Source organism: Chelonia mydas, chromosome 6 (genome assembly GCF_015237465.2).
Source record: "Chelonia mydas isolate rCheMyd1 chromosome 6, rCheMyd1.pri.v2, whole genome shotgun sequence".
NCBI classification, from domain to species: domain Eukaryota; kingdom Metazoa; phylum Chordata; order Testudines; family Cheloniidae; genus Chelonia; species Chelonia mydas.
Genome location: NC_051246.2, coordinates 36802410 through 36829055, shown reverse-complemented (window position 1 = coordinate 36829055; position 26646 = coordinate 36802410). Strand labels below are relative to the sequence as shown.

At 45.5% G+C, this 26646-nt stretch overlaps 1 long non-coding RNA gene across 1 annotated transcript; it reads left to right on the top strand.

Moving 5' to 3' along the window:
- The first annotated feature begins 1030 nt into the window (after positions 1 to 1030).
- Positions 1031 to 24512, top strand: LOC122466429. The gene is made up of 3 exons (XR_006291891.1): positions 1031 to 1293; positions 13220 to 13323; positions 22608 to 24512. It is a non-coding gene; the product is annotated as an uncharacterized LOC122466429 (long non-coding RNA).
- The last annotated feature ends 2134 nt before the right edge of the window (positions 24513 to 26646 follow it).

The following is a 26646-nucleotide window of genomic DNA, read 5'->3' as shown; positions in this document are numbered from 1 at the left end:
GGATGTTTCATTCCTCAGCATTTGGGCAACAGAAGTGGAAACGTTGAGTGCTTATTTGTAGGTATACTCAGAAGTCAGACCACAATGAGATCAAAGCTTGACTTAGGAAGCGCTTAGGATGCAAAGGGAATAGATGGAGGGTGTGCAGCTTAATGGCAGAGATACTGATCTCCGTTTCACGTTTGTAAATCTGCAGTAACATCATTTAATTCGGTGACATTACTCTGGATTTCTATTAGTGTAATTGAGATCAAAGGACCTGGTTCAGCCCTTGCCAACAGCATTGTAAATCAGGAGTAACTCCACTGAAGTTGGTGGACTTATATTTGCTGTGTAAGAAAGGGGAGAGTCTGGCCCGTTACGGATACGATTTGTTTTGTTTAGTTACACTACGGCCCCTGAGGAAAGGGACGGGGCGGTGAGTTACAGGGGCCGGCGGTGCCCGGGGGTTCCAGCAAAATCAGGGCATGGGGGCCCGGCTCCACCACTGTTCGGGACTGGGTCTCTCCCCCGGCCCCGCGCGCCGCCCCTGCGCGCCTCCCCCAGCCCCGCGCGCCGCGCCTCGAGCGTCCCCGGGCCCCGCGCGCCGCCCCTGCGCGCCTCCCCCGGCCCCGCGCGCCGCGCCTCGAGCGTCCCCGGGCCCCGCGCGCCGCCCCTGCGAGCCTCCTCCGGCCCCGCGCGCCGCGCCTCGAGCGTCCCCCGGCCCCGCGCGCCGCCCCTGCGCGCCTCCTGCGGCCCCGCGCGCCGCCCCTGCGCGCCTCCTCCGGCCCCGCGCGCCGCGCCTCGAGCGTCCCCCGGCCCCGCGCGCCGCCCCTGCGCGCCTCCCCCGGCCCCGCGCGCCGCCCCTGCGCGCCTCCTTCGGCCCCGCGCGCCGAGCCTCGAGCGTCCCCCGGCCCCGCGCGCCTCCCCCGACCCCGCGCGCCGCCCCTGCGCGCCTCCTTCGGCCCCGCGCGCCGAGCCTCGAGCGTCCTCCGGCCCCGCGCGCCGCCCCTGCGCGCCTCCTTCGGCCTCGCGCGCCGCCCCTGCGCGCCTCCGCCGCCCCGCGCGCCGCCCCTGCGCGCCTCCTGCGGCCCCGGCTGCCCGCTGCAGCTCCGCGCTACGCTCCCTCGACGGCCGCGGCCACGGTCGGCTACAAGGGAGCGGCACTGGGGCCAGGCCGAGGCAGCTGCTGCGCCTGCGGAGGGAGGAGGCGCGTGGCAGCCCCCCCACGGCCGGTGATTCCGAGTCGACTCCGGGGGTGGGGAGTTTACCCTGGCTGGACTTCCTGAGCAGCGGCCTGGGGGCGGGGCTTGGGTGAGTGTCATGCTGGGGGGACCGGGGAGCCCCCCCCCCCCCCTCCCCCTCCTGGAGCTCACTGCTGCCAGTGGGGAAAAGGCTGGGGGGAGTCCTCCTCTCTGGCCCCCAGCCCCAGGGCAGCCTGCCTGCTGCACCCCAAACTCTGCATCCAGCCCTGTGCACCGCACCCCCTACCTCACCCTAACCCTGTCCCAGCCCAGAGCCTGCACCCAGCACCCAAACTCCCTCCCAGAGCCTGCACCCCTCCGGCACCCAAACTCCCTCCCAGAGCCTGCACCCCCTTCTGCACTCCAACCCCCTGCCCCAGGCCAGAGCCTGCACCCAGCACCGAAACTCCATCTCAGAGCCCACACCCCTCCTGCACCCAAACTCCCTCCCAGAGCCTCAGGCAGGTGTGGGTGGTGTGGGACTTGGACCCATTCTGAGCACCATCAATAATTATATAAACCTGCAGCCCCTGGAAAGGGAAGAGAGAAGCTTTTGGTGTCCTCTCACTTTCCACTTTCTTTTACTCTGTTTTGTATTGGGTTTTTAAACAAAAAAAAGGGGAGGGGGTAGTGAAGTGCATTAAAGAGCTAGTCCCTAATAAAGAACTCTCATGAAAAGGGTTATATAGAGCGGCCTTTGCATAAGAACCTCATAGTGTGTATGCGTAATGACCTAGCAGATTCATTTGGGTGGAGTAGTCGAATTCTTCCCTGCTTCTTGCATTAGAAAACAGAACAACGCTTCCAAGTGCAAGATTTTGATTGCAATGGGAGTTAAAGGCATTGGATCGAAGAAAAAAATTGTTCATGGTTTGTCAAACACAAAAGGTTAATGTTTCCAAGAGTCATTCAGAGCTGTATTCTGGGTACAGTCCTGCAAACACTTGCTCATATGTGTAGAATCCTATAAGCAAAACTCAAGCTTAAAGGCTCATCATTTTCTGGAATGGACTAGATACAAATGGTTCCAGGTATCACACCTGCTTCTGAAGCTTCCTGCCAGTTTTTGTCATTTTTCATATTTCCCTTTAAAATATTTTTCTCCTGCTGTTGTGTGAAAGACCCACCCAAATAGGGGAAACAGACTAAATGGTAGAACTAACTGTACATACCATGCAGTCAAACATGCAAAATAAACAACCTGGAAAAAAAGAAAATCTATTTCTCTTTTCTAGTCATCTGAGGTGTGACAGGTAACAGTAGGTGGAAAAACATTGTCAGAAATTTGATGTGGTTTTTTTTATATATAGTAGATGGTGTTCCTTTAATTCCCCCTGGAGCGCTGGTGGCTGGATGCACCAAATTATTAATGTTGTCTTGGGCCCTGTGGGGGACATTTTCCTTCCAGATAAACACATTTTTTTCCTTGAATATTTTTGGTTTTCCTTGTGCAGCAGCTTTGTAATCATCTCTTGGGGCCTGATCGAAAGCCCATTGAAGCCACAAGGAGCATCTTTCCATAAACTTCAGTGAGTTTTGGACCAGACGCTTGGGGAATCGAGCATGACTTCTCTCTCCAATTTTCCTCCTCCCCCCTTCAAAGTGGTTGCAAAACTGGCGACATGCATGGAACATTCTCTTTGTAGTTTTTGTGCTCTTCCTCCATCCCAGGGTTTATGGGAGGCTATAAATCACACTGATCATGGATGCAGGGTTTATTGTTTATGTTTTCTGTCTCAAGCTGTTTAGCCACAGAATGCCAAGGTGCATATTTTCTGCCCTTGTGAATCTGCTGTTGTAATAAGTTTTTGTTTACATAGTGTCTGTCCATTGTAGCTTTCAAAGCATTTCATAATCAGAAAAGTTCAAAACTCTAATAAAGTTTTAAAAAAATAAGAGTTACAAGTGAATTGCAGTGTTTTTGAGAACTTTGCCCAACTTTCCCCTTTTGTAGAAGTACTTCTCAGGGCCAGGGCACGAGTGGCATTTTTCTTTGGCCGTGCTGTTTTGCTGGGCTGAATGTAGATTTGCTGCACTGCTATAAAGTGGGGCTTGCAATACTGTGGCTTACCTCAAGGTGATTTCACTGAGACTACTTGCATAGTAAAAGACTACACCATGTGTATGGGGGGAGGCGCGTCAGAATCCAGGCCCAGAGTATCCAGAGCAGGGAGGGACAGCTCAGTGGTTTGAGCATTGGCCTGCTAAACCGAGGGTTGAGAGTTCAATCCTTGAGGGGGATATTTAGGAATCTGGGGCAAAAATTGGGAACTGGTCCTACTTTGAGCAGGGGGTGGACTAGATGACCTCCTGAGGTCCATTCCAACCCTGATATTCTATGATTCTAAGAGTAAGTGAGGATTAATCATAAGTAATAGTTGCAGACCTGAGTTTTAGATATACCTAACTTTAGCTTGAGGGTTTGATCCTGTAAAGTGAAAATCCTAATTTACACAAGTAGTCCAGGGTCACGTGAATGTGTCACTGAAGCCATATTAAGTACATGCTTTTATAAACTGCACCATTGCAAACTGCATTTTTGTTAACAGTCGCCTGACCCCTACTACTGTATTGGAATTTCCTGTAATGCAAACGTTTGAATTGTGGTGGGCTGTCTGATACAAATGGAAACTTTAAACCAAATTGGGAGGTGCATCAAATGTGAAAGTAGGGAAACACGTTTATAAGAAATAGCAGCACTGAATTAATTCTGGTAAGTAAATATGACTAAGTATGAAGCATTAGGGTTATTCCCTGATATATTTTAGTGGGGATGGGCAGTCTGATGATAAGCATAAGGATGACCATTCTGAGAGAAACAAACTTGCAAATAACTATGAGGAACTGAAGACCTGTTTTCAAATGGTACATTATAAATTACAAAATGAATTAATCATATTCCCTCTGTTGAAAATGCAAGACAATCTGAGAAAATACCTTAAGGGAACTCCATTAAATAAAAATCGTCGACTAAAACAAACCAAAATTCTGTAAGACTTGGTAAATTAAGCCTGGGCAGTTTTGCTTGAAAATTGGCATGGAAATTAAAAACGAATAGAGCTTGGCTGGAAATATATACATTGTGCATATATTTAAAATGCTGCTGGGAAAAGCCAAGACACTTTATATTTTAATCAGCTATACAAAAAAAAATTTAAAACTGTCTAAAAATTTTAAATTAAAAATGGTTAAATGCCATAAGAAATTTATTGTGGGTTTTTTCTTCTATTGCTCAGTACACATACTGTTCAATAACAATTTCAGAAAATGTATGCAAACAGAATTGTACAAACATGTAAGTTGGCAGATTTTGCCTTTGATACATTTGGGGGTTAATGACCAACTTCTCTGACAAATTTTGCAACAGGCAAAACCAAACCTGTTTTTTGTCCTTGCATGTATTCACACTTTCTGCATCAGAGTGGAGAGGGAGAAGCTCTTGAGCTCAAAGGTCAGAGTTTGCTACATTATATGATAGTTTTATCTGAAACCTGTGTACATGTTCACCACGTACAAAAGAATGTAGAAAGGAGAAACCCACTGGGGCATCAGTAGGAAACGATTGTTTTTAAAATTCATCGGGAATTGGTGAAAGCTCAAATTTATATCCAGTGCTAGGTACTCTGTTGACTCTATATAAAAATGTTGTTTGTTGTTATCTTATTTGGTTTTCTTTAATATAGATATGTTAATTTTTAATCATGTAAAGGATATCTCCAAAATCACCATGTATTCCATAGGGTGATTGCAAAAAGAGGGTTAAGAATGCAAAAGGCCCTGCCCTAAATCCCACAGGGTGGCAGTGTCGCTTTTCTGTCCATAGGGGTGGGGGGTACTTAGTGCCATCTGTGTGGGCTAAATTTCACTAATAGTATCAGACTAGGAGGAACACAGAGACATCAGTCTATTCATATGTGATAAGTTCTCCACATGAGCAGATTTATCTAATTATTCCATATGGGTGCAATTCTACTCTGAACTATGAAAAAATGGGACTTTCCTACTCAGTAGATCTGTTCCACGTGTATATTTAGTGACAAATATAAGTGTTTACTTTTTTATTTCTGTTAGCTCTGCAGTGCTGAGAGTAAGCTGCATTCTTTTCCTCCCTGTGAATCATCAACAGACTTGATTACTGAATTCCAGGCACTGGTGCCTGTGCAAACCTTTGAAGGCACAGACATGTCACTGAGGTCATAATTTGGCCTACAGAATCAGATGGTGTTGTTCAAAAGGAAAGAACCCAGCTTCACTCTCAGATCCCAGGCTGATTTTGCAGGGCTGGTGTTTGGGAAAAAAAAACATGCTACTTGTAAACTGAAATGGAAATTGCTGAGACAATAAGCATGGAACCACACGATGTGATTATCTTTCCATAGCGTAACCATGATTTAAGGCCAATATTATGAGCTTAACTGGAGTGTAAGTCGTGTGAAGGTCTTGTGCAGACCCTATGCCATGAGGAGAATTTCACTCTATGCTGTAGCTATGGGTCATGAATTTGGCTTTCATGAGTTTCAGTAGTATTACGCCTGCTCCATGCTTAAAACTACCCTTGAAATACAATTACAATTGAGAAGCATACAAAAATCAGGAGATACAGAAGTAAGGCTGAAAGGCCTTAACTGTGCTTCCCGTGTGCCTTTTTAAGAATGGTCTCTCTTCGTATGTTTATAAATAGAACTGGTTGAGAATTTTCTGTCAATGTCTCGGTTTGGGAATGTTGAAACAAAACATTTCCAAATTATTTTGATTTAAAACTTCCCTCTTGGGGAAAAAAAGATTAGTATTTCAATCTTTTGTCTCAATTTAGGATGAAAGCTAACTTTAAAATAATGGAATTTCCCACAGGATGTAAATTCTGAGTGGGTTGTTTTTTTTACCAGCTCTGTTTATAAACTATTTGTTTGTAGAAATGAGACCAAACCCAAATCTAGATCTATCCATTTTAAACCTCTAAATCATCTTGAAACTGAGACATTTGATTTTTATCCTTGCAGCTGTCCACCTTATCTCTATAACAGAACTATTTTAAAACCACTGATCTGAACACCCACAGACTTTGAAAAAGTTCCAGTCTAAATCTGAATTTTGCAGTTCAGACCCATTTCTAGTTGTTGTTTTGCTTCTGCCCTGCTATCAATACAAATAACGAAATCGCTGCAGCAATCACTGAGGAGAGGTGACTCACATAAGGGAGACAAAAGCCATTCATGCCATGATTATAGAAGTAATTTTGATACAGTAAACAAATATTTTTGGGAGGACAAAACCCAAAATATTAAATGCCACCCCCACACAAAAATCCAAACAATACCCCCATGATTAAGTGATGACACTTTTTCTGATTTGGGTTCGTGAACTAACTGGACAATGTATGTCATTTTAACAAACTGTCAGGAATACATAGGTAGCTGTAACTTGCAGTGCTTTAATACCTGCTGTGACATGAGATGTTTGCAAGGTAAAAGTTGAATCAGTAGCACAAAAATGATAGCAGAGTGTCACATTCTTCCTCCTGTGCAACTGCAGCATGTGCATGCCAAGCCATTCTTAACCGAGCTCAAGGCCCTGAATGCTTCTCTTTCCACCTCTGTGTCAGCTGCTATCATGAATATTGCCACTACTGGAAAATGGGCAATTAAAGAAGCGAAGAGGCGCCCCAGTGTTAGCGCAGCTGTGATGGAAGGTCTCCGTAGTGGTAATATTCCTGATGTACCTTATTTATTCAGTAGATGGAATTAACAACAGGAAAGAGGATTCAGATGTCGTCTTCTGTCAGGGTATGTATTGCCTTAGTCAATATACATACTTGAGCTAATTTCAGTTTGTGGCTAGCTTTGGTCCAGCTTATTTCTGTGTTTCACTCACTTATTGTTGCTGAAAATAAAAACAAAACCAACCCTGCCCTTTCCTCTAATACCCATGTGGATAGGTTAGGTCCAGGTCTCTATTCCCATATTTATTTAATTGTTTTGTTTTTATTTCCCAACACTATTGGCATCGACTGCAGCAGCTCTCGCTTCTGCAGCAAAGGTCATGTTTATTCCCTTCTATAGCTTCTCTGATAGATACTGCGGAGAGAAGCTGTGGGGTGACGTAAGATCTCATTCTGTATTTAATTATAGTCTCCAACCTTCCCAAAGCAGTGAGGGGGGGGGCAGAGGGGGCGGACTTTTGTCACAAAATGGGTATTTGTGTTGCTGGACAGCCAAATCCTTAGGAACCTCTCTGACTTTGAGACTATGGCATCATAAGACCAAGAAGTTGGAATACTTATGCTCCACCCTTCTCAGATGCTATTCACTCCAAACAGTTCTTGACCTGAGTAATTCCAGAACTACTTGTTTTTGAGTAACTTTGATTCACTGCTGCATTATCCTAGTGAATGATGAATTCTCTCCTTTCATTTACTTCCGTCTCTTAGAGTTATGATGAAGTAGATCATAAATCAGTGGGTGAACCCTTGATTTCTAACCTCCCAGGTGTGTGCTCTTTCTCTAGCCTTAAGTTACTGATATCCATTTCTTCCCGTGGATTCTCAGGTGTCTGCTGGAGGTAGCCTCAAGCCACAAAATCTGGATTTTGAAGATCCCCCAGAGTTCCTGGGTGTTTTGGATCCAGAACTTTAGTTTGGCCCATTTGTAGAAGTTGGATAGGGTTTATATTTTCATCACACCTGGGGTGAAATTCGAGCCCCAGTGAAATCAGTGGGAGTTTTGCCATTGCTTAAAGAGGAAGTATGATTTCATCTCAAAAGTTTATGGGCGTTGGGAGGTGTCTTTGGATCCTGAGTTTCTTTTTTGGGCCAGTTTCTAGTACAGAGAGGTTACTCACTGATAACTCTAGCTCTTTGAGGCTGTTGCTGCCACATATTCACGCTGTAGGGAAACTCTAGTACTTCAGAGGTTTAGAACCACAAGGCCTGGCACGTGGAGCCAGGAGTATCTCCTTAGTGGAATACCCAACAGCAGGGTTCTTGCCACAGAGGCATCACAAGACAATGTGTCTGAAAACTACTTGAACATTATCAATGTCCTTGGCTGCCATTGCAGTGACCCAGACCTCAGCTAGGCTATGTATAGTTGCCACCCGTTGGGATTTTTCCCATACCATCCAGGTTTTGGCTTCTGTGTCCAGGTGCCATTTAGGATTGCCAGGTGCCTGGTTTTTGACCAGAAAGTCCAGAAAGGGAACCTGGCAATCCTAAATGGCACCTGAACCAAAAGTCTGGTTACCATGGGGCTGGCGGAGATGCTGGGTCATTAACCTGTGCCAGCCCCTGCTCAGCCGGGGCCACCTCCTATCTTCAGACAGGCTCCTTGAGACAATCCAGTGGGTGATGGGGGAGAAGAGCAAGCGATAGGGGCGGGACCTTAGGTGAAGAAGTGGAGCTGGGGAGGGACCTTGGGGGATGTGGGGAAAGAGGTGGGGCCAGGGCAGGGGCTCAGGGTCCAGTTACCAGCAATTAGAAAGCTGGCAACCTTGAGGTTATGCCTACTGTAAGGAGAGGGACAGGCAACCAAATACAATGGGAATAACCTTAAATTTTTACACTTTTAAAGGAAAACCCAAGAATTTGTCAAGAACATAAATTATACAAGGTAACATAAAATACGCATTTAGGAAAATTGTAAATTACCAGCACAATGAAAGAATTTTTTTCTTCAACATGCTGTCCCATCCCCAAGAAGGAATCCATTCCTCGTTTACCTGGCTGCAAAGTCTAGTTTCACCCCTGCACTCCCACCTTTGCCTCTCTCTGGTTTGTGACGTTCCTTCGATTTGATGCTCCAGTGACCACACCTCTTTCCAAAAGGTTCACCTGTGACTGACAGCGCCTCACTTGGAGAGCTACACCCATCGACCAAGCACCCAAACTGTATCCCCTTTGTCAGCATGAGAATGGTCAGTCTCACTGTTCGTACCTTTCATGCCCCTTGCGCCCGAGCTCCTTCCACACTGCTCAAGTTTCCTCTAGCGTCGCTTCCTCAGCACATCCTCTTTTCCCCAAGTGCCACCTCTTTTTGCCTTCATCCTCTTTAACCACTTTCCAACCACCTCCTCTCTAGCAGCTCCAAGCCCCCTCCCTGCCTCAAGCTGCCCTCTCCTGGCCTGTCTCTCAGCCCAGGAAAGCCTTCTATGCTGCTGCATCGTAGCTGCAAACTCTAACACTACCCCTCTTGATTGAAATTGCAGCAGGTTCTAGTGCTAGGGAAAAGTTTACTACACAATCTCCAGCCCCTGTGGGAGAGGATGTAGCCAAGGGAGGATCTGCTCCCACGTGGTGCTGTTGATATTTAGCCAAGATACTTAACAGTCTGACACTGATATTGCAAAGGTGCTAAAAGTGATCTCTCGTTCCCCAGAATAGTCATTCTCCATGACTCTGTCTTTCAATGAGAGCCTGAGATCCCTTCTCCTTCACCAAAGCCACCACGCCTAACAAGGATTTTGGTGTCAGAGCCTTGCTGTGGCACCTGATACAACCTATCTATCTTAGTTATGGCAGGTGTGGAGGTTGTGTTCAAACTCCAGAGTCCATTTGTTTATTGCAAACTAGATCTGTCCCTTTTCTCTCAACCTTAGGATGTCCTATAACTAGATTTATAGTCTTTAATGGTGGTAGCACTTACAAAAGAAAAAAGTCATTAGATAAACTGGCAATGGAGATGGACAGTTGAGTTTGGGGTTTTGTAGCTCACCCCTACACTGTGCTTCTGGCTACCTATTGTTTCTATAATGTTCCTCCTTGCTACACAACACAGCAAACCCCAAAAGCTGCTCTCTTATCTCCCAGTTCTCCTCACTCCTACCCCACAACCTGAAAAGAACATGGTGATGCTACTGTTGAATGTCAGGAGTAAGCAAATGCTATTCTGTGTTCTACCTGTTAAGGGGAAACATACGTCCTGACAATCCATGTGACTAGATATCCCCAGCTACTAATTGATGGTTCTTTAGGTTCTACTTTTCTGCAGAAAGGGACCTAGGGGTTACAGTGGACGAGAAGCTGGATATGAGTTAACAGTGTGCCCTTGTTGCCAAGAAAGCCAATGGCATTTTGGGCTGTATAAGTAGGAGCATTGCAGGCAGATCGAGGGACATGATCATTCCCCTCTATTCGGCATTGTTGAGGCCTCATTTGGAGTACTGTGTCCAGTTTTGGGCCCCACACTACAAGAAGGATGTGGAAAAATTGGAAAGAGTCCAGTGGAGGGCAACAAAAATGATTAGGGGGCTGGAGCACATGACTTATGAGGAGAGGCTGAGGGAACTGGGATTATTTAGTCTGCGGAAGAGAAGAATGAAGCGGGATTTGATAGCTGCTTTCAAAGAGTATGGATCTAGACTGTTCTCAGTGGTAGCAGATGACAGAACAGGGAGTAATGGTCTCAAGTTGCAGTGGGGGAGGTTTAGGTTGGATATTAGGAAAAACTTTTTCACTAGGAGGGTGGTGAAGCACTGGAATGGGTTACCTAGGGAGCTGGTGGAATCGCCTTCCTTTGAGGTTTTTAAGGTCAGGCTTGACAAAGCTCGGGCTGGGATGATTTAGTTGGGGATTGGTCCTGCTTTGACCAGGGGGTTGGACTAGATGACCTCCTGAGGTCCTTTCCAACCCTGATATTCTATGATTACTTAGCCCTTCCTGTTCTGGACAGTCTTTATGTGAGCCTAGGGCTGGAAGTGTCTCATTCTACAGCCGTGTGCTAATAATGAGCCCTCTATAAGCAGTGCCTGCCTCTGCTTTTACCCTTGGATCTAGACTGTTTCAGGACACCCAAATAGCCAACGGCAGAGACACTGTCCTACCATATAAATAAGTGCAGAGGGGCTGGGATTTGCTTGGTACAAATTCTCCTGCATCCTAGCAATTATTTTAAATGTTTCAGGCTTGCCCGGGTGTCTCATGGTTTTTTAAACAGGCAGAAAGACCTTGTGATAGAGAAAAGAGCCACTAAGTGAATTGCCAAGGTTACATACTGCCTGTGACAAAACTAGGAATATACACATCCTTGACTAGGCAGTTTTTTTACTGAGCTAGTAAAATTATACTGGTTTGTTTACTTCTCCTGGGATCACAGATCTTGAGGTTAGCTTGGAGTTCTAGCTTTGTATTAAGCTGAAAATCCAATCTACTAGGCAGTATGAAGTTCTCTTCTCTTAGATCTACCACTGACTGTGACACCCTGGGCAAATCCCTCAATGTCTGTGTCCGTTTATCACTCTGTAAAACGGAGATCATACTGGTGCTTCCCTGCCTCGTAGGGTTAACGTGAGGCTTGTTTCTAAAGCGTTTTGAGATCGGGTGAAAGTTGCCATGTAAATGCAAACTGATACTGATGATCCAGCCCTTTAACTGAAGAATGCACACTCTGAATATTCAGACATGCTGAATTCTTGTCTTCTCTGACCATGAGGAAGAAACGTTTTGTTTTGTTTTCAGATCCTGATCTTTATGTTTGTGCTTGCAGCGGTTAGAGAGGGACAGAGAAGGAGGGTTGGCAAGTGCAGTGCTGACAGAGATTAACCAGACTGAGACTGATTGATTGGAACAGCTGGGGGGGATCCCAGATCTTTCCAGTGTGCACACATAATACGTAACACCTAGCCTAAGAACAAAAGCTGTGTCATGTCAGATCTGTCTCCAGTTGGCAATAAATTATTGTAACATTAAGTTCCAGAGCTAAACAGAGTCCTTACTGTTCCCTTTCTCTTAGACTTAACTGTATTTTCTTCATCTTCCTATGTCAGCTTTCTTCTCTTTGCATGAGGATTTCTTCAATGCCTTCCTAACAAAGAACAGCTTTGGTAATGAACTAGCAGTACACTTCACTCATGTAACAACACGCACCTGTTTTTGGCTTACCAAGGTGCAGAAGCGGCTTGACGCAGCCTGGGGGTTTTGATTTTTATTTGTTCTGTCCTCTAATTTCAGCAGTTTGGAAATGTCATGCACAAAGTATTTTGTTGCAACATCCACAGATAAGAGTAGTTTCAAATTGGCTTAATTTCGTCACTTGCGCTCTCCTTCGTCTATTGTGGATCTCTGTGTGCAAGTCATTACAAACGCCAGTCCAAACCCAGAAGTCCTTACTCAAGCAATACCTCTGCTGATGTCAATAGGAGTGTTGCCTGAGAAGCACTGTAAATTTGGCCCAGTTTTTGCAAACTGTCCAGAATTCCTCTTAATGGTCTATGAAATAATTCAGAAAAACACAAGAAGAGAGAAAATTTACTAGCAGCAACCCTTTTCCCCAAGGCTTGCGAGAATATGAGAAATATTAATGCTACAATTTGAATTTTAGGAAACAACAACTGAAAAATACATACAATCTGTTGGATCCCAGTCAAGAACTGTAGCAAAAAAATCGACATTGTTCCAGATCTAAGTAAGCCAACAAAAAGCACAGCTTGAATTTTAGCAGGATTTTGAAAGATTTTGGCCTCTTCCATACAGTATGGAAACAGTATACCAGTCATGTCCACTGTCTTTGGCCTGTCCTAGGTAAAATGGGTTTTCAGAGCTGCTCTATTAGTTCATTAAGAAACAGGTGAGTGTCCGCTGCACAATGCCAGCTGAGCTATTGTCTGCAGAGCTGGATGTACTCATTGTAAATTTTCACTATGGCCCTAATTCAGGAAATCATCCATAATCAAGAAGGGCATTTCAGCATGCACTTAACATGTATGGATGTGCTTAACTGCTTTTTTAAATGAGGTGCTAGATCCACAAATCTGGGAAAAATCTGTGAAATTTTACTTTGATTATTTATAGCGCTAAACAAGTGGCAGCTCTAGTCTGTGAAGACTAAGATGGAGCATGAAAATATTTCATGTCAACACATGGCCAGCCTCTTTCTTGCGGAAATGAACATCTTTACAGTCTTTGGAGTACTGATGTGAGGAGAGAAATACTTGTTTGCAGATCATTAAGGATTTGGGGATAACCAAGTAAAATGTCCATTTCTCTTTCTGGCTTACGGGCTATATAGATATTGTTTGCCGTGGTGGTCCCAGGATATTAGAGAGGCAAGGTGGATGAGGTAATATCGTACATTGGACCAATTTCTGTTGTTGAAAGAGGCAAGCTTTCAAGGTACGTGGATATTGTCAGTCTGCCTCCAAGACTCTGTAGGTTGGCACTGGTGTTCTCTCCAAGCATCTTCCAAGAAGTAAGAGTAAGATCATTCGTGTGGGCTATCTTCCAGTGATGTGCTGGAGTGCAGTACTTAGGACGCCCGTGTTAAAAACTTGGCAGAACATCACAGGCATCTTCTATACTTTTGGCCTGAGGAAAGGCATTACTGTACTTTATGATCCACATTAGGTAGGAGAAAGGGGAAGGTTTCAGAACAAACCCCAAAGTTCAACCTCGGGAGGAAATCTTTTGCCTTCTAAATTTCTCTGATTCTGGGGCATGCAAGTCACAGGCACGTGTAGGAAGACGCAGATAAACCATGAGAAAGGTGTGGGTTGGTGGGAAGGGAGTTTTCTGCAGAAGTCTGACAAGTACCAACTCCTCCATAAAAGATTTGTTCTTTGCCAAATAGGAGAATGTTTCTCCTCATGCAAAAAGAAAAGGAGTACTTGTGGCACCTTAGAGACTAACCAATTTATTTGAGCATGAGCTTTCGTGAGCTACAGCTCACTTCATCGGATGCATACTGTGGAAAATACAGAAGATGTTCTTATATACACAAACCATGAAAAAATGGGTGATTATCACTACAAAAGGTTTTCTCTCCCCCCACCCCACTCTCCCGCTGTAATAGCTTATGTAAAGTGATCACTCTCCTTACAATGTGTATGATAATCAAGATGGGCCATTTCCAGCACAAATCCAGGTTTTCTCTCCCCCCCCCCCCCACGTGCACGCATCTCTAGTAGAGAGCAAAACTATCAACTGCTGCTTCACTGAACTTACCTGACTTTGAAAATAGGATGAACTCTTACTGAGAACTCCCTTCCTGTGTGCGTGGAATTTACTTGTCGGGATTGTGAACAATAATGAAAATGTTTAGTCAAAAGTGGGAATCAATTGTAGTTGAAAATAGGCTATGCCCTCTGTAGGCTTCTGGAGCTATACCATCCTGGCTGGATGAGCAAGGGAAACCAGGAGGTGGGCATGAAATTTTACCTCAAGTGGTGGGTGGGTGCATCTGGGTGTCTGGAATGTGACCAGGCGGAGAGGGGCATGAGTAGCAGCACTGTTTGCCATCTTTATGCTTAATGACAGAAGTACTAAAATAAGTTCAATATTAAATGACTTATTAGGTGTAATAATGAACAAAAATTGTTGCACAGCAGTTCAGGCTGTCCTACCAAATCTTCTGCCTCACCTCCATATTTATCCACAGTCTCCTGTCTTCCACCTTCCCCCAGATTTCATCTAATTTTTCCTCACAATCTTGTACCCCTCACATTTTTCCACTGAGCTCCTCAGACTCCCTCCTGTAACCTACTATCTTCGTATGTATCCGTTTGTGCAGATTCCTGTCCTCCACAAAGTTCCTGTCTTCCCCACACACATTTCCTGCCTTCACTATGTTTTTCCCTTTCTTCTTGTACTAACCTGCTTTGTCACACTGTCCCTTCCTCTCTGCCCATATTCACCTGCTCCTTACAGTGACCTTCCCAGCCAGCCACATAGATCTGCCATCTTCCCTGAGAGCAGCGTAGCTTCGCTACCGTTAGGAACAATACAAGGTGGTGGCCACCTTTACTAAGGATAGCCCAAACTTCTATCTGTATAGGCTGTAGTACAATGGCAATCATCTGAACTGAGGGCATTTTGTGGCCTCATTCCCAGTGAGAACAATGGGAGCTCATGGCTACTTTGTGTTTAAAAAAAGTAAAACTTTGAGTTTGTGCTCCCTCTGCTGGCACAAGGGAATAGCAGTAGCTAACGAGGGAATAGTTTTGAACCAAAAGTTGTGGGGAACGGTGCAAGGAGCTGGTTCCATAGGTGAGCTCCATTCCCCTTGTTCAAAAAGCCTCCAGTAGTACCATGTCCTATATCTGTGCCATACCGGTGTGCCTGCGTCCCTCCCTGCCCTATAAGCTTCCACACCCAATGCTCTGTTCTCTTCTTTGGGTCTTCTCTCCCGACCTGTGGTGTCTGTCTCCTCGTGTTCCTAGCTGTACCTTTTCCAACAGGACAGGAAGTTGGTGGGTGTCCTTTCTGCCTCCTTCAGTGTGCCACTGGCTGGTGGGAAAGGGACTCTTCTTTCCCCTTCCTGTGCGTGCAGCTAGCAAAAAGGAAACTGCACTCTTCCCTTTGGCTGCCTCAGTCGCTGTCTTCCTGGCTGGTGGCTCTCTTACCTCCCCCTTACAGTTCCACAGAGGAGGGAGGAGAAGTGCTGAAGCTGCACTTAGAAGAATTTGTGGGGCTGGCTTCCCCTGCATCACAGGCTGAAGGTCATGACGGAAATGCCCCCCTCCCCCTGCCCTGTCCCCACTGTAATTATCCCAATCGTAGCTAAGAATATTAAAAGCAATGATGTGGTAACACAGCAAGATGAGGCAAAAAGGTCAGGAACTCTTGAAATGCCGTGAGAAGGAGCCATCGTCTGGGAACGTAAGAGCACGTCGATAGGTAGAACTAGAACCATGACAGAACTAGGAATACCAGCCTAGCTGTGAAAGTGGTTCAGGAGGACTGAGTAGTCCAGAGAGCTGAAGGTGGCCAGAGGTCTAGTGGAACAAAAAGGGAGAAGCAGCTTTCATAGAAGAAAGGAGGTCATGAAGGAGAACAGTTTCCATGTTCTAGCCAGAATGAAATCAAGGCTGAGAATGATTAAGGACATAGGTACTGACTTGTTTTTGCAGGTGGGTGCTCCTCTCTGTACTCTCCCCGTGCGAAAAGGGGGCAGGGCTGCGGGGCGCAGCATGAATGCGGGCATGGGGCCCACAACAGATTAATCCGGCCCTGCAGGTGCTGAGCACCCTCTATATTTTTTTGGTGGGTGCTTGAGCTCGAGAGCACCCACAGAGTCGGCGCCTATGATGAAGGATAATAGGGCATATGAGAGTAGTTGGGAGAGATGCATATATCCTTTCGGAGAAAGGGAAGGTTTGAGTTAGGGTAATAATCCTATAGACTGTCCAGGAAGAACAGAATGTGGCATATCGTATAGGGTTTGGGAAAGTACCAGAGGCAAAGGAGTTGTTATCAATGGCAGTAAACCTGGGTGAGAGGAGGGGGCAAGAGTAAGAAACAATATGAAGGGGGAATGAGGGAGGCAAAAGAGAAAATGCTTTTCTTAAATCACTCGGTGATGCCATCTGTATACAGGTGGGACGGGGGAGGAAGGAGAGTGGCAAGAGAAATCGGTGGATAGAAGTGTTCAGGGTGAAGTATCAATGAGGGCAATTTTACATGCACAGCATAGGAAAGGGCATGCCTCTCATTGTTACCTGTCCCGACACACTGTTCAGATATTCTATGCACAATATGTAATTAAAGGGATGCCGCTAACTGAAGAAATCAATCTGCAGCTGTAGATTGTGCACCTTCTACTGTCAAAGAGAAAAACCTAAGATGATTAGAACCGAAAGAAATCGGGGGCGGGGGGGGCATAGGTACCAACTTTCTAATGTGCCGGGGAGTGCTCCCCCAGCTCCGCCCAAGGCCCCACCCTGCCTCTTCCTGCCCCCGCCTCTTCCTGCCCCCTCCCCCAAGCGCACTCCCCCTCCCTCCTAGCACCACATGCACCCGGCGGAATAGCTGATGGGGAGGCGCTGATTGACGGGGCTGCCGGCAGGTGGAGGCGCTGGGAGGGAGTGGGAGGCACTGATAAGGTGCTGCCAGTGGGCGCTCAGTCGGCACCTATCGCGGGGAGTGGGGGGGTGTAATTTTCCTCCATTATTTCAGTGTGTTAAATGACTGCATTTGAGAGCACTTTGTGTAATCGCTTCCCCATGTAGTCAGTTGGTTTTCCCTGCGCATGGCAATTCAAGGGGAAAGAGGGTGAGAGTGGAAATAACCACGGAAACCTGCTCACAACTTTTTAAAGGGACTCAGGGCAGTTCAGCATCACCAAAATGACAACAGTGTGTTTAGAATCCTGACGGTTATCCCAGCAGTGACCAGAGAGATACTGTCTGCCTCTCTCAGCTACCCCCGTTGCCTCCCACAAACAGCAGCCACCATCAAGAACCCTTCCAGCTCCAGAATCTTGCCTACATTGCTCCCTGTACCCCCCTTCCCCCAGCTACCACTGAGTCTTCCCCTCCCCAGCTACTGCCTGCAGCCCCCATTCAATGGGCGGGAAGGTAGGGTTCCACTAGCTGCCTCAGATCCATGCGGCTGGATAGCTGCGAGTGTGGCGTTACCTCTGTCGGTCTGAGAGAGGGTGGCAGAGTAGTGACTGCATCCCGAGCAGCCAGGGGGAGCAACTGCACAGGCCACAGTGGAACCCACTGTCCCACCACCGGAGAAGCTAGCAAGCCCATCAAAGCCCAGGGAACACTTGCACCACAGCAAGGATGAAAAGAAGCCCAGGGGATAGCTACAGAGAAGGAATCAAACCAAGCAGAGCCCAGACAGGCATCTAAGCCAAGCCTAGGTGAAGCTGAGTCCAGAGGATCCAAGCATCAGTGAGGAGGAACTGAATTCTGCAAAGTGCAGTGGGCACCCAAAGTGCAGTGGGGACACTAAGCTGGGGGGAGAGGTAGATATGCTGGAGGGTAAGGATAGGGTCCAGAGTGACCTAGACAAATTGGAGGATTGGGCCAAAAGAAATCTGATGAGGTTCAACAAGGACAACTGCAGAGTCCTGCACTTAGGAAGGTAGAATCCCATGTACCGCTACAGGCTGGGGACCGACTGGCTAAGCAGCAGTTCTGCAGAAAAGGACCTGGGGATTACAGTGGATGAGAAGCTGGATATGAGTCAGCAGTGTGTCCTTGTTGCCAAGAAGGCCAATGGCATATTGGGCTGTATTAGTAGGAGCATTGCCAGCAGATCGAGGGAAATTATTATTCCCCTCTATCGGCACTGGTGAGGCCACACCTGGAGTATTGCATCCAGTTTTGGTCCCCCCACTACAGAAGGGATGTGGACAAATTGGAGAGAGTCCAGCGGAGGGCAATGAAAATTATTAGGGGACTGGGGCACATGACTTATGAGGAGAGGCTGAGGGAACTGGGGTTATTTAGTCTGCAGAAGAGAAGAGTGAGGGGGGATTTGATAGCAGCCTTCAACTACCTGAAGGGGGGTTCCGAAGAGGATGGAGCTAGGCTGTTCTCAGTAGTGGTAGGTGACAGAACAAGAAGCAATGGTCTCAAGTTGCAGTGCGGGAGGTCTAGGTTGTATATTAGAAACGCTATTTCACTGGGAGGGTGGTGAAGGACTGGAATGGGTTACCAAGGGAGGTGGTGGAATCTCCATCCTTAGAGGGTTTTAAGGCCTGGCTTGACAAAGCCCTGGCTGGGATGATTTAGCTGGTGTTGGTCCTGCTTTGAGCAGGGGATTGGACTAGATGACCTCCTGAGGTCTCTTCCAACCCTAATATTCTATGATTCTATGACCTATGAACCTCGCTCAGGATGATCCAATCCCATCAGGAGGAGAGTATCTGAGCCAAGGCTTTGTCACCCAGGTACTCGGGGATGACAGCATCTCACTGAGGAGGAGCTGAGCCCAACGGTGCCTATGCTGGCATGGGGCATCTGAGCCTTGCTGTGTTAGAACATATAACCTACTTACCACAAGGAATTTACCCCATTGCTTCATATTGTTTCCTTTGGAATCAGGATGGTCCTCTGGGTTCTCTTCTTTTTCCCTTTTCTTCCCTTTTAAAAAGCCCCTGTTGGGACATCCCGTCCTTCTAGCCAAGCTGAGCTGGATTCTGCTCCTGGCTTGCTCAGAAGTGGTTGCTCAAGAGCAATGAGAAGCTTTCCCTCCTGTCAGGCGTGGTGTGCACAGCATCCAGAGTGCTCCTGGGGTCAGGGAACTAGGTATTAGGTTCAAAGAGAGATCCTCTGCATGGCAGCTCAGTGCGTCACTACTGAGACATCCAGTCCAATTGTGCATTCCAATACATAACAGCAGCCAGGTGTGTACAGCATTATGGGGATTTTAATGACCTTCCCATTAGGCTTGCTGTGTGTAGCATAAATAATTCCGTAGTGGCAGCCCATGACATCTGTTTTATGAAGCCAAATCACACATGTCTATATTTTACTGTTAGCACTTCTGCAGTTAAGGGTCTGTCAGCATTTCCAGTTTTGGAGGAGTGATTTGGCTGTTTTACATCTATGTCAAGGCTGAAATTTGGCATTAAAATCTAAATGCAAGATATTTGTTTTTACCATATATGATTTATATCAGTTTTGACCATGTAATTCTTGGGTTTGAGGAGGAGTTTTAGGCTGCTTTAGAGCAGCAGGAGAATTAATCTTTAAACACACAACTTTGCAAGTGGTTTGTGAATCAAAAGGAGACTAATCCCTTTGCCAGCTCCAAAGTTGTTTTTTTTAACACCCCCATTTTTAAAGTTTAAAAGTAGCCACTGTGCGTGCAGAGCAAATCCCATCCTCTTTCTTCCATACCTGCATTCTATGAGTAAAAAAGAGAACAGTCAAACATTTCACTGAGTACTAAGACTTGAATTCAAACAAACAGTGTTAAATGAAACACGTTTGGAAGAATCACACAAATGTACTATATTCTTTCTATGCCAAAACTCCTCAAAACTTTGACAATTAAAGTTAGTTACTGCTTCTTTGGCCAGTACTGTGGGTTGATATGCTGTCGATACTGTCACATTCTCAAGTTTCACATATGTAAGACCACAATGGAGTAGAAACACAATGGATGAATTTATCCCATATTGACTGAATTACATACTAGTATTTGACCTCAGATCCTAGGAAATATTCTTCCTACTACAAAGATTTGGAAAACATGGTCATCGCTGTGGTGTGGGCCATGTTTGTCCTATCCACATATATTCATGCCCATGAGCTCCCCACAGGCCCCTGGCCATATTCACCATGGCTGGGACTGCTGCTATGCTCTATGATCATAGAATAATAGAATATCAGGGTTGAAAGGGACCTCAGGAGGTCATCTAGTCCAACCCCCCAGTTCAAAGCAGGACCAAACCCCAATTAAATCATCCCAAGGAGAAGTGAGAATGTAGTGCTTGTAGCTTGTGTGGATCAAGGGGAGTGAGTTTGGTATACCAAGTTTCCATTTTTCTTGTGAATATACTCACAACAGTACCTCTGTGCATTGTATCTTTTGCCCCTTGAAATGTGATCTTGAGGGTCTCTCCATCCACACCAGTGGAGCGGCTCAGCCAGATGAGGAGGCGAAGGAAGAGGAAGTGGGATGATATGTTCCAAGAAGTCTTGCAAGCTTCTGGTGCTTTGGATACTGAGCACAGCGCTTGAAGAATCACCCTCACAGACAGAATGGACAGGGGTAGAGTGGAGAGGAGAAAAACACAGGAAAAGGAGAGACAGGTGCAGCAGGATATGCTAGCGCTTCTCAAGCTGCGAACAGACATGCTGGAGACTCTTCTTGACCTTCAGGTTCAACAGGCATGTGCTCACCTCCCTTTGCAGCCCTAAGAGAACTGCATTCCAGGACCTCCCTACACGCACATTCCACATGGCATCCGGGGCCGCTACACTATTCCTACAACTCCACCCCAGGGAGAGTGTTTTGAGGTCTTTTATAATTTTTCTGTGAGAGTTAATTTGAGAGTGTAGTGACTGTCTGATATCCACCCACGTAGATGTTGGAACATTTGATGCCCTGGATAGTACACCACATGTGGCAAAAGGCATGTGTAGGTCCCTGTAGATCTTGAAAGGTGTGTGGTGGGGGGTGTTGATCATCGTAACAGTGAAGATATGGCTGCAGGTTTTGCATCTGTTGTTCTGGCAGGGTCTGGTGCCTCTTTGAGTTGGTGTGTGGGGAGCTTGCTTCTTATGATTAACTTGGCTGTGACGCTCTGAGTACCTCCCTAGACCTGAAGAAGAACTGTGAAGTTCAAAAGCTTGTCTTTTTCACCAACAGAAGTTGGTGCAATAAAAGATATATTATCTCACCCCCCCCTTGTGTCTCTTGTGATGATTCTTTTTTTCTTGATTGACTGACCTAGGATGAATTTGACTGTTACCTTTACTGGGAGGAGGACAGCAGAGAGGGGATTTGGACTGTGTATCCTGTCTTGAAGACAATATTTGAACAATTATTCTACTTTTTGGCAATTCCCTTACTGTTCCTGGAGGCTAATTCAATCAAGATGAATTTCATTCTAAATCTATGATCTCTTTTTTCCAATTACTAATGAAGCTATAAAGACAACAGAACAGAGAATTTTCTGGGAGAGTTGGGCACTTAACTATAGCCATTAAGGGTGGCAGAATTAATTCCTTACTCAGTGTGAGTAGTACCTTATTCTGGGAGTCAGCCCATTGAAATAGCATAGCTGGCATCCAGAAACTGCACAGCTACTTTACTACACCCCTAGGGATATCCCCAGCATAAAAAGCATTCACCAATGATGTAGGGCTAGAGGAATGGGCCTATGTTGCAGGGCAATATCCTCCAGCACTGGGTGTGCTGGGGTATTTTCTGGAATGGAGGGTATGTTAGGGAAGCAAGGTGGTGTGGTGAGAGTGTCTTCTTCTCCAGTTAATCTGGACTGCTGCAAGGGCCTGTAGTTGTGAGGCTGCTCTAATGCACACTGGGACTACAGCTGTCCCTAACCAGCCCCTGAATCCAGGAGGTTCAAAAGTGACAAAAAGCTACTTTTGTCCCCTTCCCCTCCCCTTCCATTCCTGCACTTAGCTCTGCTTAGCTGGAATAGAGAATCAGGTTCAATGTGAGTAAGGGTGTTGGAATTTGGCACTAATTCTTTATGAAGAAATTTCCTCAGTGTAATGCTGCCTAATGGCCCAATCCTGTATTCCTTGGGCACCTAATATTCCCACTAACTTCAGTGGGAGCATTGGGTGGGCAAGGAATGCAGTATCCTTGTAAATTAGCAAGCATTTAGCAAGCTAAAGATATCAAGCTTGTAGGGTGCTCCCTAATGCCTAGTAATGCTAAAAGGCAACCTTTCTAGGACTGAGACCTTGTACAGGAGGCTAGTGTTCAGTATGGATCACGTTTTTATAGCTGATCTTCTAAATGATAAATATCAGAAAAATTAGGTTAATTGTCAGAGCCTGAATTAAAGCAATGAGCACAAGATCACTAACCTGTGTTGATTTGTATCAAGAGTAGCCAAAATTATGACTTTGTACTCCATAGGAGATAATGCCCTGGCAACAGATTGTTCCCAGTTCCAGTACTGCCAGTTCATTAATGTTGTCTCTGTAATCCTGGATTTTCTCTCATCTTTTTTTTTTTTTTTCCAGTTTTCTGTTGTACTTCCTTCTCAGGATTGACCTTCTGTCTCCTTTCCTAAAGCTCTCTGCCTGGTTACAGAGGTCAGGCGTTCCTTTCTCTCACCCTTCTGCTCCTGGATTTAACTACGAAGGATATATGAACCTGTAGCCCTCTTGCGAGGATGGATCTTGCAAGACGTTTAGTGACTTCCACTCTGATTGAGGGTGAATAACATTTTGCATAACCGAGCCCACGGGCAAGACGTCAATTAATTACAACTGGGAGTTTTGTCTGCGAAGAGCCTGTGGAACATAAAGGAAATGAAGGGCTAGATTCACAAAACATGGGGGCAATGGTGGTGCCACCCTCTATAACTTTTGGCCTTGTGGTTCGGGCACTCACCTGGTCTGTGGGAGTTCAGATGATACTTGATGTGAAGAAGGAATCTGAATTTAGCAGGGAGAGCTCTAACCACTGGGCTATTGGTGGTGGAGGTGGAGAGGGGACTATTTCTCAATATCTTCAATTGAAACTGTTCTACTCAGTGCTTAATTTGTAATAAAAGAGGTGCTGGGGCTCAAGCAATTTTTTTTTACTTTTGTAACTGACACGCCAAGCCCAGAGGTGCCGGGGCTATGAACTGCCAAGCCCAAAGGTGCCGGGGGTCAGCCCTGGCACAAATTAAGCACTGATTCCACTGTGTATAAATAATACTCAGAGCAGCAACATGAACTTGAGCCTCCCATCTCCAAACAGAGAGCCCTATCACCAGGCTAGAGAATCATTCTCTCTCTCTATGGCCCAATGACTATTCACGTGTTTTATACGAAGTGGAAGAGCTTCCACAGGAGAGATGGAGAGAGACCGACATCATAATATCCAATAGCCCAGTGATGAGGACACTGCTACAATGTGGCAGACCCAAGTTCTTCTCCATTTCCACATCAGGCAGAGGGGGAGAATTGAACCTGGCCTCCCATGTGAGTGCCTTAACCACTAGGCTAAATGTTATAAGACACAGAGCAGCACCGTCTCCATGGTGCCTAAGTCTCATGGGGGGAAAATTAGCCAAAAGTATTTGGTTCAAATACAGTTTCATGTTGACCAAAATTGCAGTTTTCAGCGAACACCTCGCCCAGCTCCAGTTAAGTCTCCTTTCTGCTGCTAGAACTGCACAGAGAGGGCCTCATCCTGTCATCTGGGATCTGACCTGAAATCTCCCCTTTGGCTCAAGACTCAGCTTTGCCTTTCTCTCACTGAACATCTTTTAGCTGCCTGCTTAAAAGCTTTATGTAACTTTATGAAATAACAATGAACATACACACAATAACAAACCAGATAAACAAAAAGAGGACTCTGGTTGAATACTGCAGGATACGGAAAGGTTGGGAATTATCTCTATTACATGCAGAGACCACCTAATATCTAGGTTGTTTTATTCATCCTGACTTTTTGCTGCTGACTTTTTTTTTTTCTCTTATCCTTGATCTTCCATCTAATCATCCTGCGATTACTTAGGACCTGCGTGATCCTTTAACTCAGTGAAAATGTTGTCATTGTCTTTAGTGAGCACATGGGTTGACCCTTCAGGATATTGAACTGAAAATGCCATCATGTTCTAAAATCACACCACTTCTTGGTCAGAATGCACTTTATCTCATTGACTGACAGGGCTTCAAACAGAGAAATGGACTATACTGTAAAATGCACAGTGTAAATAAAGAGCTTTCATAAGTGACTACCAGAAAATTCTAAGAGTCTTATTTCTTTCTAGACATGTATCCTGAAATGACTTTTTCCTCTGTCTACCTCCTTATTTTACAATGTAAGCATCCCATGGAGAAGATGAAAGGGATCTTTCAGTATTTAAAATTTCATCCGTGTCATCACATTTTCTCATCTGGATATTACCAACTAATTGTATTTTAGGGGTATCTCTTTAAAAAACAACAATAAAGACCAAGAAGTAGAGGACATTTCCTGGCAGTGTATCATTGTTTTGCCTTGGGGCCCATAATTCCATTTACCTCTCTCTACCCTGAGCTCAAAACCATGCTACCCGCAAATGGATTTAAAGATAATCATTCCAACCATGATGCTATCCATTTCCTTAACCTGCTTGGAGAGCAATTTTGTATCTTACAGCCTTCTTATTAGAACCATGTTTTCCAGACAATAGCATGATTTTGGAACACAGTGCAACAGAGATGTGAGAGGATAGACTAGTTCTGTTTCCTGTCATTTTTAATATTTAGATTTTGTTTTTCATAAGAGCTGAGATGAGACATTTAACTGCACTGAAATAATAAATGGGCCTTTTATTTTCTGGATGCTGAAGCTCATGAAAAGCAATTAACACAGTACCTCACAAAGGGGTGAACACCTCACCCTCATCATAAAGAGCTTTTTCATTCTTAAGTGATACCGTTCCATCTGTGTCAGTCTGACAAAGGTGTGTATTTCAAGGTGAGGTCACTTTAACCACTCAGAAAAGCCTGACAGTCATCTGACTTGGATGGAGCTGCCTTGAGTACGGGGGGCACTGTATATTAATGGCAGGGAAGCTTGCTCTGACTTTCCCCAGGTGCCATGATCTTTAGAGCCAAGAAGTCTCAAAGACAGTGGTTTGAATTCTTTGCCTGGGGAAAATTCTCTAAGATCCCAGGGAAATTAGGTGCCCAGCTCCTGTTATTTCCTGTAATCTGTTTTGTGCCAGCATTACCATTGTATTTAAGTAGTTTGGGAGTCATGTAATTATCAGAAAGAAACAGCTTGCTCTCCTGGCTAAACCATGAGCCTGGTCATTGAGGGTTCCAGGTTCTTTTCCCTGCTCTGCCATTGAATGAGTGGTGTTGGGCAAGTCATTTAACGTCTCTGCCTCAGTCTCCTGCTCTGCTAAACAGTGATGATAATACTTTCCTACCTCATAAAAAACTTGTGAAACTTCGTTAACTAAGGTGGGTGAAGAACTTGGAAATGTCTTAAGAAAAGGTGCCATAGCAGAGCAAAGATGTTTGTTGTCATTTTAAATTAATGCCATAATTCATTTCTGCTGCACTGTTTCAAGAGAGTTTACTATTCACACAGTCCTTGTAGACATGTTACTAACACATGCCCACTATGGGCAGATCCTTAGTAACAGAGCCAAACAGGATAATGTTTGTTTGAATTGGATCTCCAATTCTTAAGAGGTCACCTTCATTTAAGATTAAGAAAAGCAAGAGGATTTGCTATAAAGCTGGGTATCAATTACATATTTCAGACTAAAGAAAAGGAGTACTTGTGGCACCTTAGAGACTAACCAATTTATCTGAGCATAAGCTTTCGTGAGCTACAGCTCACTTCATTGCATCAGATAGCGTCTTCCTGTGCCACTGGGATGGGCATAGTCTAAAATCCTTGCAAGACAGATCAGAAGGGCAAACACAAGGTGTGGGGCTCAGGCATCGGGGAGAAAATTCTGGCAGAGTATTAAGATAATACATCCATGTCAAGCCAAGCTGGGAAGCCACATCACAACTCTGCTGGCACAATTCTTATCCTAAGAAGTAGACAGGCTCCTACTGGCAGGAAATGCCTTCCGCATTCAGTCAACGTTAATTAGTGAATATGATTTTTCAGGCAGTTTACTCATAGAACTGAGAGACTAGGCACTTGGTTTCTTGAGATACTAGGAGGGAGGGAGGAGACATGGGCTCACAGGGGCTTGATCCAAAGTCCTTTGAAGTCAAGTCAAGATTTCCATTCACTTCAGTGGATTTTGGATCAGGCTGTAGGATTGTTGTTTGCTTCACCTGGCTGTCTTCATTAGGTATATTTGGAGTTGTTTTGGCATGGGAGTGAGTCAGGCTGGGGGCTTCTGTACCTTCTATCTACAGGTATCTAATGAGAGAGAGAGGCATCCCCCCTCAGTGCCATCCTCGTATCTTGCACTTATGGTAAAGGTTACTTAGAAAGAAACACGTTGTGTGTGAAACTCTTCAACATCACAAGCAAATTCTTCAATGTAAAATGTTTGGGGTAAATCATGCTGCGACTGCTTGGTGCTGAAATGCATGGAATGAGATT